At 36.2% G+C, this 20,944-nt stretch overlaps 1 protein-coding gene across 7 annotated transcripts in view; it reads left to right on the forward strand.

The window, feature by feature from the left end:
- The window catches only part of ARHGEF12 (Rho guanine nucleotide exchange factor 12), a 157,578-nt gene that overhangs the window by 33,930 nt on the left and 102,704 nt on the right, over positions 1-20,944 (forward strand). The window contains exon 1 of one of the 7 annotated variants that reach the window (XM_053596122.1): positions 7,566-7,584. The exons of the other annotated variants lie outside the window; for them this stretch is intronic. The gene's annotated coding sequence lies outside the window, so the exon portion shown is untranslated. Of the gene's footprint in view, positions 1-7,565; positions 7,585-20,944 lie in introns of those variants that run through there. 7 annotated transcript variants of the gene reach the window in all.

The following is a 20,944-nucleotide window of genomic DNA, read 5'->3' on the forward strand; positions in this document are numbered from 1 at the left end:
AAGAGTCTCCCTGTCACCCTGGGTAGAATGTTGTGGCATCATAGCTCACAGCAACCTCAATCTCTTGGGCTCAAAAGATCCTCTTGTCTCAGCCTCCCAAGTAGCTAGACTACAGGTGCCTGCTAGTTTTTTTATTTCGAGTAGAGATGGATTGTTGCTTTTGCTCTTGCTCAGGCTGGTCTCAAACTCAATCCACTGCCTTGGCTTCCAAGAGTACTAGGTTTATAGGAGTGAGCCACCACACCTGGTACTATCTTTTGTTTTCTTTTGTGAAGTGTCTGTTCAAATCTTTTTAAAAAAGTTTTGATATAAGATATAATAAATCCTTTATCAGGTATATGTTTTGAAAAATTTTCTCCCAATTTGTGGCTTGTCCTTTTATTTTCCTGTCTTTCATAGAGCAGAAGTTGTTGACTTTGATGAAGTTTAGAATCAGCTGTTTCTTTTATGTTCATGCTTTTGGGGTTCTACCTAAAAAATTTGACCTAACCCAAGGTTGCAGATATTTTTTTCGAAAAGTTTTATAGTTTAGCTAGTACTTACGTTTAAGCCCATGATTCATATCAAGTAAAGCCTGTATATGGCGTGAGGTAAGGATTAAGGTTTGTGTGTTTTGATATGTGTTCCAGTAGCATTTGTAGAAAAGGCTATCACTTTTCCCATTGAATTTACTTTGGCTTCTATGTTAAAAACTTAATAAACCATCTTTGCATAGTTCTTTTTATCAGCTTTCTACTATGTTCTGCTGATCAGTATGCCTATCTTGATTACCTTACCTTTATTTTAAATTTTGAAATAAGGTGATGTAAATCCTCCAACTTTGTTCTTTTCCTAAATATTGCTTTGTTTCTTTTTTTTTTTTTTTTTTGGTTGGGGCTGAGTTTGAATCCGTCACTCCCTGTCATGTGGGGCCAACACCCTACTCCTTGAGCCACTGGCACCACCCTGCTTTGTTTCTTGTACATCTCTGCTTTCCATGTGAATGTAGGGTGAGCATATCAATTTCTACTTAAAACATAATCAAAACATTTTGATTATGAATGTGTTGAATAAAGTGGGGAGAATTGATCTTTGAAATTGAGCCATCCAATTCATTGCCATAATTGTCTCCATTTCAGTGATCTTCATTGTCTCCATTTAAATGATCTTCAATTTCTCTAAAAAGGTTTTATAGTTTTTAGTGTCTTGCACATAGTTAAACATATGTATTTCATATTTTTTGATTTTGTAAATGGTATTTAAGAATTTTTAATTATTCATTACTAATATATAGAAGAAGTACCATTGATTTTTGTATGTTGAACTTGTATACTGTTTATTTATTTATTTATATTTCAGATTAATATAAGGGCACAATTAGGTTCCAGTGTTTACATTTGTTAAAGTCTCTGTTGTAATTGTGTCCTGCACCCAGGAGGTGTGCCATACACACTTACCATTGTGCCCTTTAGGTGGAAATATACCAGTCCTTCTCCCTCTTCACCCCCTCCCAACGTGAATTGAATTGAGTTTTTCTCTTGTGTGGGTCTGTATTAGTTTGCCTACTGCCTTCATATCAGTGCTGAGTACATTGGATACTTTACTAGGTAGAATGTGCTTTGATTCTATCCAGGTTAATACAAAAGATGTAAAGTATCTTTTTTATGGCTGAATAGTATTCTATGGTCTATATACAGGGTGTCTATTTATTAGACAACTATTTTAAATTGCACACAAAGTTTATGGACACTGCATGTTTTATTAATCCATTTCTGAGTTGATGGGCATTTAGGTTGTTTCCACATATTGGTGATTGTAAATTGATCTGCAATAAACAATCTAGTACAAATGTCTTTATGATAAAATGATTTTTTTTTCTTCTGGGTAGATGCCTAGTAATGGGATTGTGGGATCAAATGGAAGGTCTATGTTGAGTTCTTTGAAGATTCTCCATACTTCTTGCCAGAGATGCTATATTAGGTTGCAGTCCCACCAACAGTGTAAAAGTGTTCTCTTCTCTCCACATCCATGCCAGAATTTGCAGCCTAGGGACTTTGTGATATGGGCTATTCTCACTGAGGTTAGGTGGTAATCTCAGGGTGGTTTTAATATGCATTTCTCTGATGATTAGGGAGGATGACCATCCGTTCATATGTTTTTAGCCATTCGTTTTTCTTCCTTTTCATGTTGACTAATTTGAGTTCTCTTACAGATCCTACCTATAAAAGCCTTTGTCAGATTCATAACATGCAAATATCTTTTCTCATTATGACGATTGTCTATTTGCTTTAATTGTTGTGTCCTTAGCTGTGCAGAAGCTTTTCAGCTTAATCAAGTCCCATTTGTTTATTTTTATTATTGTTGTGATTGCCAATGAAATCTTCATAAAATCTTCCCCCAGGCGTACATCATTAGGAGTTTTTCCCATGCTCTCTTCCAAGGATTTTTATCGTTTTATGTCTTAGATTTAAATCTTTTCTTTATCTTGAGTCAATTTTTGTGAGTGGTGAAAGGTGCAGGTCCAGTTTCAGTCTTTTCCATGTGATTATCCACCTCTCCCAGCACCATTTATTGAATGGGGGCTAAACTTAGATAACAGTTCTATTTTTTAAAAATAGATTCCTTTGGAGTATTTACATTGCTGATATCTTTTTTAGACAATGTCATTTGTTATTAAAGACAATTTCACTTCTTTTCAATCTGTAAGCATTTTATGTATTCATTTTAGTTGTCTTATTTATTTGGCTAAATTGTTAAAAAAAAAAAAAGAAATGATGAAAGCTGACATGTAGACATATTCCCTTGTTCTCGATCTTACAAGAAAATATTCAATATTTTACCATTCAGTATGGTGTTAAGTGTCTTCCTCCCTCCCTCCCTCCTTTCCTCTTTTCTTTCCTCCTTTCCTTCCTTCCTCCTTACATCCATTACCCTGGGTAGAGTACCCTGGGTAGAGTACCCTGGGTAGAGTACCATGGTGTTCTAGCTCATAGCAGCCTCAAACTCTTGGCTTAAGAGATCCCCTTGCCCCAGCCTCCCAAGTAGCTGGGACTACAGGTGTCTGCTACAATGCCTGGCTAGTTTTTTTCTATTTTTAGTTGAGATTAGGTCTCGCTCATCTCCAACTCTTGAGCTCAAGAGATCCTCTATCCTCCCCCCTCTGCCTCTCAGAGAGTCAGAGGCGTGAGCCACTGTGCCTGGCCAGGTGTTTGTTTTCGTAGGTGCCCTTTATCATTTTGGTATATAATCTACTATTTCTAGTTTATGAGAAATTTTATAATTAACATGTATTGAATTTTAAGAAATACTTTTTTCTGCATCTGTTGAGATGATCATAATGGTTTTCATTTTTAAACTCATGATCTGGTGAATTACATTGAATTTTTAATGAACTATCCTTGGTTTCTTAGGATAAACCCCATTTGGTCATTATCTCTTATTCTTACTTTGTGTTGACAGATTTGTTTTGCTGATGTTTAGACGAAGATTTTTACATTCATGTTCATGAGGGATATTGGTGTTTAGTTTTCTTGTAATGGCATTGTTGCATTTTGATTATCAGAATAATGTTGACCTCAAAAAATTTGAAGTGTCATCTATTTTTATTTTCATCTGTCTTAAGTAGAATTGTTATTCTCTTCCTTTAACTGCTTGTAAGAATTCACCTGCAAAGTCAGCTGAGTGTGGAGTTTTCTTTGTTGCAATGTTTTTAACCAACAATTAAACTTACTATACGTTGAGAGCAACCAGTATTCTGACTTCTAACACCATAGACTATTTAATTAATTATTCAATAATTTATTTTTAATTTTGGAACAATTTTTGATTTACAGAAAAGTTACAGAGATTGTGCAGAAAGTTCCCCAATACCCTACGCCTAATTTTCCTTATTGTTAACATGTTACTTACATTACAGTGGTACTATGTTAGTACACTAAACTCCAGATTGGTATTAACTGAACTACAGGTTGTTATTTGGATTTCAGCAGCTTTCCCATTAGAGGCCTCTTTCTGTCACGTGATCAAGTCTGAGCCCACAGTTCATTGCTTTTGCGCTTCCCCAGTCTCTTCTGGTTTGTGGCACTTTCTTATTAGTCTTTATTTTTTATGACCTTGCCAGTTGTGGGGAGTACTGGACAGGTAGTTAGTAGAATGTCCTCCAGTCTGTATTTGATACTATATTTCTTAGACTGGGCTTATGCATTTTTTGGGAAAGAATTCCATAGAGGAGAGTGCCCTTTTCATCACATCACATCAAGGGTACATGAAGTTCTCATGATTATCACTGGTGATGTTAATCATGACCACTTGGTTAAGGTAGTGCTTGCCAGGTTTCTTCACTTTGAAGTTATTCATTTTTTCTTTCCATATTTTGATTTTTAGAGACAAGTCACTAAGTCCAACCCACACTAGGAAGGGGGAAATATCTATATGCATGATTTGAAATTCTTTTGTAAGGAAGATGTATGTCTTTCTCTCCATTTATTTATTTCAGTCATTTATATCAGTATGGACTTGTGCATTTATTTTATATTTTGAGTTCTAATACTGTGTTTTTGTGTTGTTGCTTACATTGTTCCAAGATTGAATATTATTGGAGGTTTTCAGATTGGTGCTTATGTCCTTTTCAGATGCCCCTATCCTTTTGTTTTTTAAACACTTCCTTGTGTTGTGGTACTACAAGATGCTGAAGCTCATCTTGCATTTTCTTTGCCCTAGCTATAGAATCAGCCATTTCTCTGAGGAGCTGTAGTTCCTTTAATTGGGGGATGGTATTTAAAAACCAAAATATAGGTGGTGGGTTTGCTCATTGCTATTGGGGTGCTATTGCTTTTAGGCCTTTTCATAGGGCAGAGATAGGTAATATATGTTTGTATACTAACTTGTATACGTGTATACATGTACATAATTGTTTCTGTATCTATCCATTTGTGTGTGTGTGTATATATATATTTATAATAAGTTAAGCATGAGTTCATACTGATGTCTCTGGTTATAATCCAGTACTACAGGGTTCACTCTTCCCTCCTTCCTTCTTTCCTTCCTTCCGTCCTTTTTTTTGAGACAGAGTCTCACTATGGCACCTCAGTAGAGTGCTGTAGTGTCACAGCTTACAGCAACCTCAAACTCTCAGGCTTAAGAGATTCTGTTGCCTCAGCCTCCCAAGTAGCTGGGATTACAGGTGCCTGCCACAAAGCCTGGCTATTTTTCTATCGTTGTTGTCATTATTGTTTAGCAGGCCTGGGCCAGATTCGAACATGCCAGCCCTCGTGTGTGTGGCCAGCGCCTAACCACTGAGCTACAGGCACGAAGCCATTCCTTTCCTATTCATTTCTTATTTGTGATTTTCCTATCTTGACAGTGAGAATCCTGGTTCCGACCACTCATGATTCATTCACTTATTTGTTCAACCCAGGTACACGTGAAAAGCAGTTTTCGAATTGTTAACTTACCCTCTGTGAGAAAATTTCCAACTGAAGTACAGTATTGTACAGTTTCTGTTATCATTAGTCTTACAGTTTCAAGTCAAAATACTATTTTACAAAGTTAGTCACCTCTTTTTTGCTGTTCCTTCAATGCAGTTAGATTCATTTGTTACAGTTCATATTTCTATCTTGGGTTCCATCTTGGGACTTTCTGACATACTAGTTGATGTTTTTTGTTGTAGTTGTTTGGTAGCATTTGTTGAAGTTCACTTTCTGTAGTGGGCAGTTCTGTGGATTCAGACAAGTGCCCTGTAATATATAGAACAGATACTGCACCCTAAATGTTCCCCTTCCCCAGTCCCTTGAAACTACTAATCTGTTTTCTGTCTTTATACTTTTGCGTTTTCCACAGTGTCACATGAATGGAATGATGCAATCTTTGGACTTTTCATCTGGCTTCGTCCACATAGTAAATACACTTAAGATTCATTTGTGTTGTGTAAATTAATAATTCATTCTTTTTAAATCATTGAATAGTATTTCATTGTTTGGATGAATCATAGTTTGTTTTTCCATTCCCCCATTAGAGGACATTTTAGTGGTTTTCAGTTTTTAGCAGTTACGAGTATGAGTTAAAGCAGCTGTCAATGTTCATTTGCAGGTTTTTGTGTGAATGTAAATTTTCAAATTATTTGCGTAAATAACCTAAGAGTACAATTGCAGGTTGTGTGTTAAGTCTGTGTTTAACTTTTGACTGCTTTTGTTCATTATAAAAATGGAATCCTGCAATATGTGCTCTTTTTAAAGTAATCTAGATTTTTTCTCTTAAAGTACTTACGACATTTATTTGTATGTTATATGTTCATTCTCATTGTTGATCGATATTATGATGTGTGTATATGTTCCTTGGAAGCTGATTCTTCATAGATCACTAAATGTGGTTGGTTGTAAGGTTCTGTGAATCCCTTCATAAAGTCACAGAACCCTGGGCTGTAATTTACATGAGTAAAGTGATTACTGGAATTTAACTTAAAATGAGATATATTCAGATGTTTTAAGGAATATGTTTTATAAAACTGAGTGCATGTTTCTCATTCTTTACTAATATATTGTTCCTATAAATTATGTGCATGCAAATTGTCAAGTTGGGTTGATAGTTCAGAAAAGGAAAGTACAGGCTGAGTCTTTTCAATATGGCGGTGCATTTGTTAGAGAACAGTATTTGAAGCAAATAACTGTTTTAGCAAAATTACATGGCTTCTAGGGATTAGAAAGAATGAGTGTGTCTCTTGTCCCTCATTCGACTGGAAGTGGCAAGGATACTAGTTAACAGAATGCCAGACATCATCATGCCTTGGGCATAGTCAGAGACCTGGGAAGATTTACAAAAGTCAAACACAAACCGACAGAGTAGCATGAAGAAATTTCAATCCTCCCAGCCTTGCTTACAAACCTAATTAGGCTTATTGGGGCAGAAAATATTTTTCCCTCCCCCATTTTTTATCTGTTTCTCTTCCACTCCCCACTTCCTGTCCCAGATTCTCTTTAAATGGGTAACACTAGCAATAAAAGGAGACCTTTTTGTGTGTATGTAAATCTTATTTGGTTTATTTGGCTTTATGGAACAAAGCAGGATAACAAAGAAATTTTAAGATATTTGAGGTACTCCATTTTTAGTATTATATTTAGAAAATTGCCAGTTTAAAAAGTATGCCATATTCAGAAAGAAAATCAGGTGGGTTTTTTTTTTTTTTAACTTTATAATTGGATCTTGTACAAGTATATTCCATTTCATGGGTGCTGTTTGGCCTGCTCTCCTAAAAAATTGTCAGCTAAACCTTTTCTTTATCATTTTTACCTATTTTTTCCTATGTGATCTTCTAGGGAAATGTACATGGATGCTGTTCTCTGTCTTTCCATTAGCAGTGCAGTGTTGGGCTTTGAATGGTAGATGATTGGGGGTGGGAGAAGAGGTGGGGTTTCTTCTTATCATCCCTCTTGTGGTCAGTAAAATCATCTGACAAATGCCTTTCCAAGGATGTCGAATGTATATATAAAGGAGAAGCTTAGGATTGGTAAGGGAGTAAGTAGTATTTTGGTGAGGATTTCATTCTCCTCTCCTGCGTGGAAACGAGGCTTTTGAGCTTTTACTCCTCTGCTGATTTGTCCGGTGATCCAGGTAATCTATAGCAGTCTTTGTTTTCTCGGCTGTGTATGAAATGGAACAAAATGGTAGAAAAATAGCTTCAGTGAAAGGGATATACATATGACAGGAATAAAATTTAAAAGGAGAAGGATAATTTTATATCCTTTATTATTTATTATTTCTTACAATAGTATTTAAGGATTTTTATTTTCATATTTTAAAATGCTTAATTTGACCCTAAAGGAAGAAATTCCTAGTTTTGAAAACCTGTGCTTTAATTGCTTAGCTTGAGAACAAAGGTTTTACCACCCATCATTGCAGGGATATCTTTATTCAAAGATGGGAAGCAGTATCCTTCTGTTACCTTTTTAGAACTGAATTGGCATATCGTCTCTTGAATCTTACTAGGTACTTTCACTTATTCTGTGAATTGTGATTTAATTATCTTGAGCTTCAGGATGATTTTTTTCCTTTTAATACTCAAGGGACCATAGATAGGGTATGGGGGGCAGGGATTAATCTTACAGTGGAGGAAGGGAGTGTTATTACAGAGTAGTCTTCCTGATTTTTTCCCATTTGAAACTAAATTGAAATATATAATCATTTGGAAAAGGTGACGGTCATGGCACCAAACACTCTTAGCAGTTTAAATTATTTTGTCCTTTGTTCGGTTTGTGGTATTTTTGCACTTGTCAGCTAAAATGTTGACTATAAATTTGAAGAAGCTGCCAAATGCTGTAATGGCATTAAAGCTGCATTCTGCTCTTTTCCTCCAATTATAGCTGTGAATACAGGAGCAGAGGCATGAATATGGAAAGAAATGATACGTGATATAAAATGCAGAAGGTATTTTTTTCTTCTGAAGGTGTTTTTGATGGCAGAAATTAATTTTCTTGCAGACAGAAAGACTTAAGACCATAATTTACAACATTAAAAAGTGGTGCTGCAGACTTCTCTGTTTAGAAAAGATATACAGAAAACATTCTGAAGCCTGCTATGAAGCTTTCAGTTAATTTAATTATCTCTGTCACAATGATGTGAGTTGTCACACTGTTTGTCACATTTTGAAGGCTGATTGATTCCTCAGTAGTAAGAAATTAACAAATGCTTACTGAACATTTACATCATGCTAGGTACTTTAGATATACAGTATATGAGGTTTCTAGCCAGGTAGAGGATATAACAACTCTTGCATTTGAGGTACCATTTTTGGTACTACTGTGTAAGTATTGGTTATATAGTTAGGTACCGTCATGTAGGTGTTTTACATAAGCTGCTACTTTAATCCTCATAACAACCCAGTCACAAAATTGTCATCTTCTTTTATAGATGAGAAAATTTACATTTTAGGAGGTTAAACAATTTATGATATTAACAAAGCCATGAAGTGATGAAGCCCAGGCTAGTCAGACTGCAAAGCTCTTTCCACTGTTTCCATGTGAGCAGATGAAAGTATTTTGTCATAATTATTTGATGTTATAGAGTAATACTAATGGAGTGAATAGGAAATAGGCATCCTAATTTATGCTGGGAACTGATTGGTAAATCATTATTATCATTTGTAGTGTGTGAGAGTCAGACTAGATAACCTAAATTTCAGTTCTGGCATTTTATGACTCTGGTGTGAGAGACTTTGATGTGTAACTTATGGAAACAAGTCTTATTACTTTAGCATTTTTTATTTTTTATTTTTTGAGACAAAATCTCACTATATTGCCCTCAGTGGAGTGCTGTGGCATCATAGCTCACAGCAACCTCAAACTCTTGGGCTCAAGTGATTCTTTTGCCTCAGCTTTCCAAGTAGCTGGGACTACAGGTGTCCGCCACAATGCCTGGCTATTTTTTGTTGCAGTTGTTCTTTAGCTGGTCCAGGCTGGTTTCGAACCCACCAGCCTTGGTGCATGTGGCCGGCTCCATAACCACTGTGCTACAGGTACTGAGCCAACTTTAGAGTTTTTATTATAAATATATTTAGTTTCCACTACTGATCCTGCAAATGTGCTCTGCTTTGGGTAGTGGTGATACCTAGAATGCTTATCAACTTCTAACATATTATATATAGCATACATTTATTTATTAAGATTATTGTTGTCTGTTATTTCTCTCCTCCCAAATACATCTATAGGACCTAGTGCCTCGTTACATACTATGCAGTTGCAAAGTATTCATCTTTTGAATGAATAATAGACTTGTATGGTACATTGGCAAATATATACAAATAACTTCAAACTTTTTAACACCAAAAGATTCTCTTGGGATTAAACTTATTTATCTTACTATTACAGTGATACTTTAAGAAACTAATGCATGTAAATGTCTTGAAAAGAAAGAAATATCTCAAGTTTGCTCAAATTTCCCCATACAAAATTATTGATAATATGGAACTTGGTAATCACGATTACCCAGTATTCTGTTTGAAAATACTTTACTAAAGCATTTTTAGATGTTTCCTCATGTGCAAAGTAAAATAGCAAATTTCCTTTTTGGTTTACTTATGTGTTGATTTATGTATACTTTCAAATGCTGTAAATTTACAGTGGGTAGAAAATATTCATACCATTGAATCTTTTACTTAAAAGATATTTCGGTGGTGTCCGTAGCTCAGTGGGTAGGACACTGGCCCCATACACCAAGACTGGCAGGTTTGAACCTGGCCTGGAACAGCTAAACAACAAGGACAACTGCAACAAAAAAATAGTTGGGTGTTTTGGCGGGTGCCTGTAGTCCCAGCTACTTGGGAGGCTGAGGCAAAAGAATTGTTTGAGCCCAGGAGTTTGAGGTTGCTGTGAGCTGTGACGTTACAGCACTCTACTGAGAGAGACATAGTGAGACTCTTGTCTCAAAAAAAAAATAAAAAGATATTTCATGAATTATAATTATTGATAGTTTTATTTTATTTGATTTAAGCATTAGGTTTTTTGAGATAACAGCTTTATTGAGGTATAATTGGTATATAATAAACTACATATGTTTAATGTATACAATTTGATAGGGTTTGATATATGTATACAACTGGGAAACAATTCCCATAATTAAGAAAATAAAGATATTCTTCACCTCTAAAGTTTACTCATACCTTTTTATATATACTTCCTCTTATCCCTCGTCATCAATCCCCAGGTATCTACTTATCTGCTTTATGTTGTTGTAGATTAGTTTGCATGTCTTTTACGTAAACGGCTTCTTTCACAGTGTGTGATTATTTTGAGATTTGTCCATGTTGTGGTGTGCATCAGTAGTTTTTTTCTTTATTGATGAATGATGTTCCATTGTATGGATGTATCACACTTTGTTTATCCATTCAGTGGTTAGTGAATATTTGAGTTGGTTCAAATTTTATACTATTAAGTTTGCTTTGAACATTTGTGTACAATTCTTTGTATGTACATGAGCTTTCATTTTTCTTGGCTGGAATGGAATGGCTGGATCAAGTAGCAGGCGTGTATTGTAACTTTTTAAGAAACTGCCAAACTTTTTCAAAGTGGCTGTCTCTGCAGCCTCACAGATGCTTGGTATTATTAGTCTTTATAATATTGGGCATGTTATGGGCATGTTATGATACCATATTGTAGTTTTTATTTGCATTTCATCTAATGCCTAATGATTTTGAACATCTTTTCATACGTTTATTTACTGTCCACATGTCTTCTTTGTAAATTCTCATACCTGTGGTCCTAGGACAATGGGAAGCCTGAGCTCAGGAGTTCAAGACCAGCCTAAGCAAGAGCAAGATCCCATCTCTAAAAATAGCTGGATGTTGTGGCCGGTGTCTTAGTTCCAGCTACTTGGGAGGCTGAGGCAAGATGATCACTTGAGCCCAAGAGTTTGAGGTTGCTGTGAGCTATGGTGCCCCGGCACCTTATTGAGGGCAACAAAGTGAGACTGTGTCTCAAAAACAAACAAACAAAAAAACCCCACCAAAAATAAGTAAATCTTGTTTTTAATTGAGCTTTTTATTATTGGTTTGTAAGAGTTCCTTAACATAGTCTGCATACAGTCCTTTATTAGTATATGATTTAGAAGTATTTTCTCTTGTTTCTGGCTTGTATTGTATTTTCTTAGCATTTTCTTTCTCTCTTTTGAACAACTTTATTGAAATATAATTCACACTTCCAAGTTTAGATAGTTTTTAACTTTGAATTCTAATTTCTGATTGTTTCTTTTATAGTGCTTTTGTTATATCTAAGAAATATTTGCATAACACATAGTCACAAAGTTGTTTATATCTTCTAGAAATTTTACAGTTTCAGGTTTGACTTTTAGGTCTGTGATACATTTTCAGGTAGTCTTTCTATATGGTGCGAAGTATAGATTTTTGCATATGGTTATCCAAATGTTCCAACACCATTTGTTTAAAGACTGTCTTTTCTTCATTTAATTGTTTTTGCACCTTTGTCAGAAAAGTTGTCCATGTATGCAGGAGCTTTTATTCTGTTCTATTGATCTACTTGTTTGTCTTGACCCAAACACTAAACTGTCGTGACTACTGTAGCTTTGTAAGTCTTGAAATCAAGTAGTGTTAGTCTTCCAACTTTGTTCTTCTTTTTCAAAATGATTGGCTCTTCTAGGCCCTTTGCATTTCCTTACGAACTTTAGAATTAGTTTGTTAGATTTCTGGGGGGTGGGAGGGGAAGCCTTTTGGGATTGTGATTGGGATTACATTAAGCTCAAGGCATCCCCCTGCCTTGGCCTCTCAGAGTTATTAGATTACAGGCCTGAGCCATTGTGCCTGGCAAAATATGAACTTTAAAATAATAAACTTGTTTTTCTGAGTTTATGGATAAAAATCAATAAAGAGTAAAATCATATAATTTTAGAGTATATTTCAGATTTAGTCTGAGAAAATACTAAGCATATCCCTGGGGGACTCTCATCTACTTTCCTGATTTCTGCTGTCTTTTTTTTTTTTTTTTTTTTTTAGTTTTTTAGAGATAGGTTCTTACTCTGTGGCCCAGGTTGGAGTGCATCATAGCTAACTGCAGCCTTGAACTCTTGGGCTCAAGGAGTTGAGCTTCTACTCCTCAGCTTCTACTCTGCTGTCACGTTGATATCCTCTAAATCTGAATTTCCAGATCAGACCTCTCCTCTGAACTCAAGTTCTCCACCATGGTGTCCTACAGGCACCTTGACAAATGTAAAACTGCTTCTTTCTCAAACCTGCTCTTGCATTTTTTTTTTCCCTAGTGAGTGGCATAATCAAATGTTTTGCCATCTAAACCCAAATCTTGGGAGCTCCCTTCAGTGCTTCATTATCTACGTATACGGGAGGTTCAGTGCTTACTTTCACAATATTATTATTTATTTTATTTTTTTTTTTTATTGTTGGGGATTCATTGAGGGTACAATAAGCCAGGTTACACTGATTGCAATTGTTAGGTAAAGTCCCTCTTGCAAACATGTCTTGCCTCCATAAAGTGTGACACACACCAAGGCCCCACCCACCTCCCTCCTTCCCTCTTTCTGTTTCCCCCCCATAACCGTAATTGTCATTAATTGTCCTCATATCAAAATTGAGTACATAGGATTCATGCTTCTCCATTCTTGTGATGCTTTACTAAGAATAATGTCTTCCACGTCCATCTAGGTTAATACGAAGGATGTAAAGTCTCCATTTTTTTTAACGGCTGAATAGTATTCCATGGTATACATATACCACAGCTTGTTAATCCATTCCTGGGTTGGTGGGCATTTAGGCTGTTTCCACATTTTGGCGATTGTAAATTGAGCTGCAATAAACAGTCTAGTAGAAGTGTCCTTATGATAAAAGGATTTCTTTCCTTCTGGGTAGATGCCCAGTAATGGGATTGCAGGATCAAATGGGAGGTCTAGCTTGAGTGCTTTGAGGTTTCTCCATACTTCCTTCCAGAAAGGTTGTACTAGTTTGCAGTCCCACCAGCAGTGTAAAAGTGTTCCTTTCTCTCCACATCCACGCCAGCATCGGCAGTTTTGAGATTTTGTGATGTGGGCCATTCTCACTGGGGTTAGATGATATCTCAGGGTTGTTTTGATTTGCATTTCTCTAATATATAGAGATGATGAACATTTTTTCATGTGTTTGTTAGCCATTCGTCTGTCGTCTTTAGAGAAAGTTCTATTCATGTCTCTTGCCCATTGATATAAGGGATTGTTGGCTTTTTTCATGTGGATTAATTTGAGTTCTCTATAGATCCTAGTTATCAAGCTTTTGTCTGATTGAAAATATGCAAATATCCTTTCCCATTGTGTAGGTTGTCTCTTTGCTTTGGTTATTGTGTCCTTAGCTGTACAGAAGCTTTTCAGTTTAATGAAGTCCCATTTGTTTATTTTTGTTGTTGTTGCAATTGCCATGGCAGTCTTCTTCATGAAGTCTTTCCCCAGGCCAATATCTTCCAGTGTTTTTCCTATGCTTTCTTGGAGGACTTTTATTGTTTCATGCCTTAAATTTAAGTCCTTTATCCATCTTGAATCAATTTTTGTGAGTGGGGAAAGGTGTGGGTCCAGTTTCAGTCTTTTACATGTAGACATCCAGTTCTCCCAACACCATTTATTGAATAGGGAGTCTTTCCCCCAAGGTATGTTCTTGTTTGGTTTATCAAAGATTAGGTGGTTGTAAGATGTTAGTTTCATTTCTTGGTTTTCAATTCCATTCCAAGTGTCTATGTCTCTGTTTTTGTGCCAGTACCATGCTGTCTTGAGCACTATGGCTTTGTAGTACAGACTAAAATCTGGTATGCTGATGCCCCCAGCTTTATTTTTGTTACAGAGAACTGCCTTAGCTATACAGGGTTTTTTCCAGTTCCATACAAAACGCAGAATCATTTTTTCCAAATCTTGAAAGTATGATGTTGGTATTTTGATAGGAATGGCATTGAATAGGTAGATTGCTTTGGGAAGTATAGACATTTTAACAATGTTGATTCTTCCCATCCATGAGCATGGTATGTTCTTCCATTTGTTAATATCCTCTGCTATTTCCTTTCTGAGGATGTCATAGCTTTTCTTTATAGAGGTCCTTCACCTCCTTCGTTAGGTATACTCCTAGGTATTTCATTTTCTTTGAAACTATGGTGAAGGGAGTTGTGTCCTTAATTAGCTTCTCATCTTGACTGTTATTGGTGTACACAAAGGCTACTGACTTGTGGACATTGATTTTATATCCTGAAACATTACTGTATTTTTTGATGACTTCTAGGAGTCTTGTGGTTGAGTCTTTGGGGTTCTTTAAGTATAAGATCATGTCGTCAGCAAAGAGGGAGAGTTTGACCTCCTCTGCTCCCATTTGGATTCCCTTTATTTCCTTGTCTTGCCTAATTGTATTGGCTAGAACTTCCAGCACTACGTTGAATAGTAAAGGTGACAGAGGACAACCTTGTCTGGTTCCAGTTCTAAGAGGAAAAGCTTTCAGTTTTATTCCATTCAGTAAAATATTGGCTGTGGGTTTGTCATAGATAGCTTCAATCAGTTTTAGAAATGTGCCACCTATGCCTATACTCTTCAGTGTTCTAATTAGAAAAGGATGCTGGATTTTATCAAATGCTTTTTCTGCATCTATTGAGAGGATCATGTGGTCTTTATTTTTGCCTCTGTTAATATGGTGGATAACGTTTATAGACTTGCGTATGTTAAACCAGCCTTGCATCCCTGGGATGAAGCCTACTTGATCATGATGAATGACTTTTTTGATGATAAGCTGTAATCTATTGGCTAGGATTTTGTTGAGAATTTTTGCGTCTATGTTCATGAGTGAGATTGGTCTGAAATTCTTCTTTTTGTTTGGGTCTTTTCCTGGTTTTGGTATCAGGGTGATGTTTGCTTCATAGAATGTGTTGGGGAAGATTCCTTCTTCCTCAATTTTTTGGAATAATTTCTGCAGTACAGGAATAAGCTCTTCCTTGAAGGTTTGATAGAATTCTGGAGTGAAGCCATCTGGACCAGGGCATTTTTTGGTTGGAAGATTTTTTATTGTTTCTTTGATCTCAGTGCTTGAAATTGGTCTGTTCAGGAGCTCTATTTCTTCCTAGCTGAGTCTAGGGAGAGGGTGTGATTCCAAATATTGATCCATTTCTTTCACATTGTCGAATTTCTGGGCATAGAGTTTCTGGTAGTATTCAGAGATGATCTCTTGTATCTCTGTGGGATCAGTTGTTATTTCCCCTTTATCATTTCTGATTGAGGTTACTAGAGATTTTACTTTTCTATTCCTCGTTAGTCTGGCCAATGGTTTATCTATTTTATTTATTTTTTCAAAAAACCAACTCCTTGTTTCATTAATTTTCTGAATGATTCTTTTGTTTTCAATTTCATTGATCTCTGATTTGATTTTGGATATTTCTTTTCTTCTACTGAGTTTAGGCTTAGATTGTTCTTCTTTTTCCAATTCCATAAGATCTCTTGTGAGATTGTTGATGTGCTCTCTTTCTGTTTTTCGAATGTAGGCATCTAAAGCAATGAATTTTCCTCTCAAAACTGCTTTTGCAGTATCCCACGGTTTTGTAGCTTGTGTCTTCATTGTTGTTATGCTCAAGGAAGTTAATGATTTCCTGTTTTATTTCTTCCTTCACCCATCTGTTATTCAACAGAATATTGTTTAGTTTCCATGCCTTTGGGTGGGGTCAAGCATTTTTGTTAAGAGTTGAGTTCCACCTTTAGTGCCTTATGGTCTGAGAAGATACAAGGTAAAATTTCAATTCTTTTGATTCTGTTGATATTTGTTTTGTGTCCCAGGATATGATCAATTTTGGAGAATGTTCCATGGGGTGATGAGAAGAATGTATATTCTTTATCTTTGGGATGGAGTGTTCTATATGCGTCTATCAAGCACAGTTGTTCTAGGGTCTCATTTAAATCTCTTATATCCTTGTTTAATTTCTGTTTAGAGGATCTGTCCAGCTCTGTAAGAGGAGTGTTAAGGTCCCCTGTTATGATGGTATTATGAGATATCATATTGCTCAGAGTGAGTAAGGTCTGTTTCAAGAATCTGGGAGCATTTAAATTGGGTGCATAGATATTTAGAATTGAAATGTCTTCTTGTTGTATTTTTCCCTTGACCAATATAAAGTGACCATCTTTGTCTTTTTTGACTTTAGTTGCTTTAAATCCACATGTATCTGAAAATAAGATTGCGACTCCTCTTTTCTTCTGAATTCCATTTGCCTGAAAAATTGTCTTCCAACCCTTGACTCGGAGCTTTAATTTGTCTTTTGAAGCCAGGTGTGTTTCTTGCAGACAGCAAATGGATGGCTTGTATTTTTTAATCCAGTCAGCCAATCTATGTCTCTTCAGTGGGGAATTCAAGCCATTAACATTTATTGAGATAATTGATAAGTGTGGTAGTATTCTATTCGTCTTATTTTGTGAGAGTCCATTGCTTAGTTTGATCTTTTGCATCAGCGTGGAGGTTTGGTTCTGTCCTTTAATTTCTGAGTTTTTACTTTGCTGCTGATCCATTGTGGTGGTCAGTGTGCAGAACAGGTTGAAGTATTTCCTGTAGAGCTGGTCTTGTTGTGGCGAATTTCCTCAATGTTTGTATATCCATAAATGATTTGATTTCTCTGTCAATTTTGAAGCTTAGCTTAGCAGGGTACAGAATTCTGGGCTGGAAATTGTTCTGTTTAAGTAGATTAATGGTAGATGACCATTGTCTTCTTGCTTCTTCATTAGAGAAGTCTGTGGTCACTCTGATGGATTTGCCCCTGTAGGTCAACTGGCGCTTACTCCTGGCAGCTTGCAGAATCTTTTCTTTTGTCTTGACTTTGGACAGGTTCATCACAATGTGTCTTGGAGAAGCTCGGTTAGAGTTGAGGCGACCTGGGGTCCGATATCCCTCTGAAAGCAGTGTGTCAGAATCTTTGGTGATGTTTGGGAAATTTTCTTTTATAATATTCTCTAGTATGGCTTCCATTCCTCTGGGGCATTCTTCTTCCCCTTCTGGAATTCCTATAACTCGTATGTTGGAACGCTTCATAAAGTCCCATAATTCTGACAGTGAACGTTCTGCTTTCTCTTTCTTCTTTTCTGCCTCTTTTACTATCTGAGTTATCTCAAGAACTTTGTCTTCTACCTCTGAAATTCTTTCTTCTGCATGGTCTAACCTGTTGCTGATACTTTCCATTGCATCTTTAAGTTCCCTGATTGACTGTTTCATTTCCTTCAGCTCTACTATACCCTTTTTATATTCTTCATATCGTTCATCTCTTATTTGATTCTGTTTTTGAATTTCCTTTTGGTTATTTTCCACTTTATTAGCAGTTTCCTTCATTGTTTCCATCATTTCTTTCATTGTTTTCAACATGTGTATTCTAAATTCCCTTTCTGTCATTCCTAACATTTCTGTATAGGTGGAATCCTCTGCAGTAGCTACCTCATGGTCCCTTGGCGGGGTTGTTCTGGACTGGTTCTTCATGTTGCCTGGAGTTCTCTGCTGATTCTTCCTCATGAGTGATTTCTTTTATCTGTTTCCTTGCCCTAATTTTCCTTTCACTTCCTCTTGGTCTTTAAGTTCTCATGCCTGTGGAATTTGCGGGTGGGTTTAGACGGATTGAACACATGTGACCACTTGCCGGTTTTCCACTGTTTTAGTCCTCCTCTTGGGGTCCAGAAGTCTCTCGCTGACTCCCTGTATCCTCTCAGAGGTGATGATAGGCAGATCCCACCAGCCAGAGATGCCTGGAGTCCTGTATCCCCAGACTCACGGTGCCCAGATGCAAGGAAGCTGTTACTCGGCTGCCATCTTGCTCCGCCTCCCACAGTATTATTTTTGATATTTATCTTCATTTCTTTGTTGCCTTTGATACGACTCTCATTTAGAGCCTTACAATTTTTTTTTTTATCTGTACTGTTATAATTTTCTAATTGGCTTTCTGGCCACTAGTTTCCTACCTTTGCCACCCATATCCAGAATAATTGTTTGCAAAGCAGTCTTTCTAAAATGCAAAGTGGATTGTATTACTGCCTGCTGTAAATCCTATCAGTGTTCTTGCATTGGCTCTAGCTTTGGTTCTTTGAGGTAGGAGTGTTATTTGACTATTTTGAGATGCTAGCGACTCCTCACCACCAAAATTTCAGTACCCATAGAATATGAACCCTAGGTTAAGAATGTTTCTTTCTACATACCAATATCTTCTGGTGTATGGAATCTTATTATGGATAAATCTTGAGGCCCACTCAGTTGTTCCCACTTTTACGTTTTTATTAGTAACTTACATTTTTTTTATTTATCTAGATGCTCCTATAGCTCTTTATTTTAAAATTTTAAATTTTGATGACTTTAGCGATATGTGTGTTAGTGTTGATTATTTTGTATCAGTTTTTCTAGGGTACCCTTTTAGCTTTCAGATTCAAATTATTATGAATTTTGTATAATTTTACTTTAACATATTTTTTAATACTTTTTATTCCAGTAAAGCATCGTTATTAAGACTCTAGAGCTATAAGGTCTGGGTTCGTATGTTAGCTTCTCTACTTACTCTCTGACCTTGGGCGAGTTCTTTAACCTTTCTGTGCCTTAGTTTCTTCGAGTATAAAATAGTGATAATAATAGTACTTAGCAGTAAATGAGTTAATATAGGTAATGAATTTTAAGAGTCCTAGCATATATAGAGTATGCAGTGACTGTTAGCCATTTGTCACTGTCACATTTTCCTGTCACTGTTCTTCTCTGTCAGTGTTCAGAAGGCCTGTGTGGTTCTCAGCTAAGTACTTGAGGTCACTGGGTTCCCTATGTTGTGATTTGGTGACATTTACTCTGTTTTCCCGTCACTATTTCCAGTTTATCTCCAGTAAGTATCCTAAATCTGGGAATGTGCCAGTATGTTATTTTTTCTTTATTTGCATTTTACCTCCTCCTGCTGTTCTGGATCTGTACAGAGTCCACCATTCCCCTTTTCTATCCACACACTTGGATATTGCCTACCTCTTCAAAGGATCAAAGGATAGTTGGGTCTGCATTTCAGGCCTGTAATCCTTATGTTTAAGTCTATCAAGACTTTGTTGGTATTGATCCAGAATTTAATGGATTTGGGAAGTATGTTTTGTAGTTAGTGATTTGAAGTTAGACTCGTGTCCTTCCTTCATGGAAGATAGATTTCTCCTCCTCTTTTTTTGTTTTTAGTGTTGAGAAAGATTAGCAGAATAGAATTACTTTTGCTCTCTTCCATCTTTACCTGGAATTTAGCACGTATTTACTGAAGGAACAAGTGGGTTGCAAGAATAGTGCCATTCAGGTAGAAACATGTTTCTCTTTAGATGTATAGCTGGCAAGTTGCCCATATGGCAAATAGATGTGCTTTGGGATTTGGGCATGCAAATTCTGCAGGATTGGGAGTTCTTTTTTAATAGTTTGTATTGGGTTATCTTTTCCTAAAACCATATAAAAGAGTTTGACTTTCTTTCTAGCTAAATATCTTATTATATTAAATATAGTTTTCTGAGTCTCATTCATGTGAAAACTTTTATTTAACTATAAAAACTCATGTAAAGAGAAGTCAGTAATGTTTTTGTTGTAATATGGTAGGTAGTCCAGAAGTTGAGAGCAGGGGTTCTAGTTAGACTATGAGGTTTTGAATCTAAGCTCTTTCATCTACCAGTTATACAGGGTGGACATAAAGTTCATGTGCAATTTAAAGTAGTTTAATATAGTAAATTGCACACAAACTTCATGTCCACCTTGTATAACTTGTTTAAGTTAACTTAACCTCTCTAAACCTCACATCTCTCTACAATAAAACAAGGATAAAAATGTTACATATCTTACAGAATTATTGTTAGAATTAAATGAATTAGTGCACATAATATTGTACTTAAAAAAGAGACCTTAAGTATGCAAGTAAAACCACTCACATACTAGCTATTATTGTCATGATTTTAATTATTATTATTATTATCATCATCATGGATAATGGATGACATATGTTTGGAATAATCTGCTTAGCTTGGTTTTTGACTACCAAATGCTACTTGAAGCTTTTGAGTGTTCTTCAACTAGCCATTCTTTCCAAATGAGTATTTTTCAGAGAAGCTAATTCTAGGAAATATGGGCACAGCTTGCTGCATTGTTCTCTACCTCTATAATTGATATTTATTCTAGCCAGTTCATCTCTTCTTTATATACATGTTCAACAGATTGGCTTTTCTCATAAGAGTTAAGAACTTTGTCCTGATGATGAGTCTATTTAAATTTGGGTTTAAGCACTAATAGAAAATCAAGCTGGGTTCTCATAATGGGGAATCTGACTATTCATCATCCTCCACCCTCCCAGGGTATATTCTTTTTCATGAACTTAATGGCTCTATCTAGCAGGGTCTTCCTGCTTTTGGCAGTGGAGGAGTACAAAGGCCACATTGAGCATAGCTGCTGGGGAAACCCTTTTTCCTTTTCTGGCCTGTAAATGCTTTTCTGTCTCTGTGAAAAGCCCTG

This window comes from Nycticebus coucang, chromosome 6 (genome assembly GCF_027406575.1).
Source record: "Nycticebus coucang isolate mNycCou1 chromosome 6, mNycCou1.pri, whole genome shotgun sequence".
Taxonomy (NCBI): domain Eukaryota; kingdom Metazoa; phylum Chordata; class Mammalia; order Primates; family Lorisidae; genus Nycticebus; species Nycticebus coucang.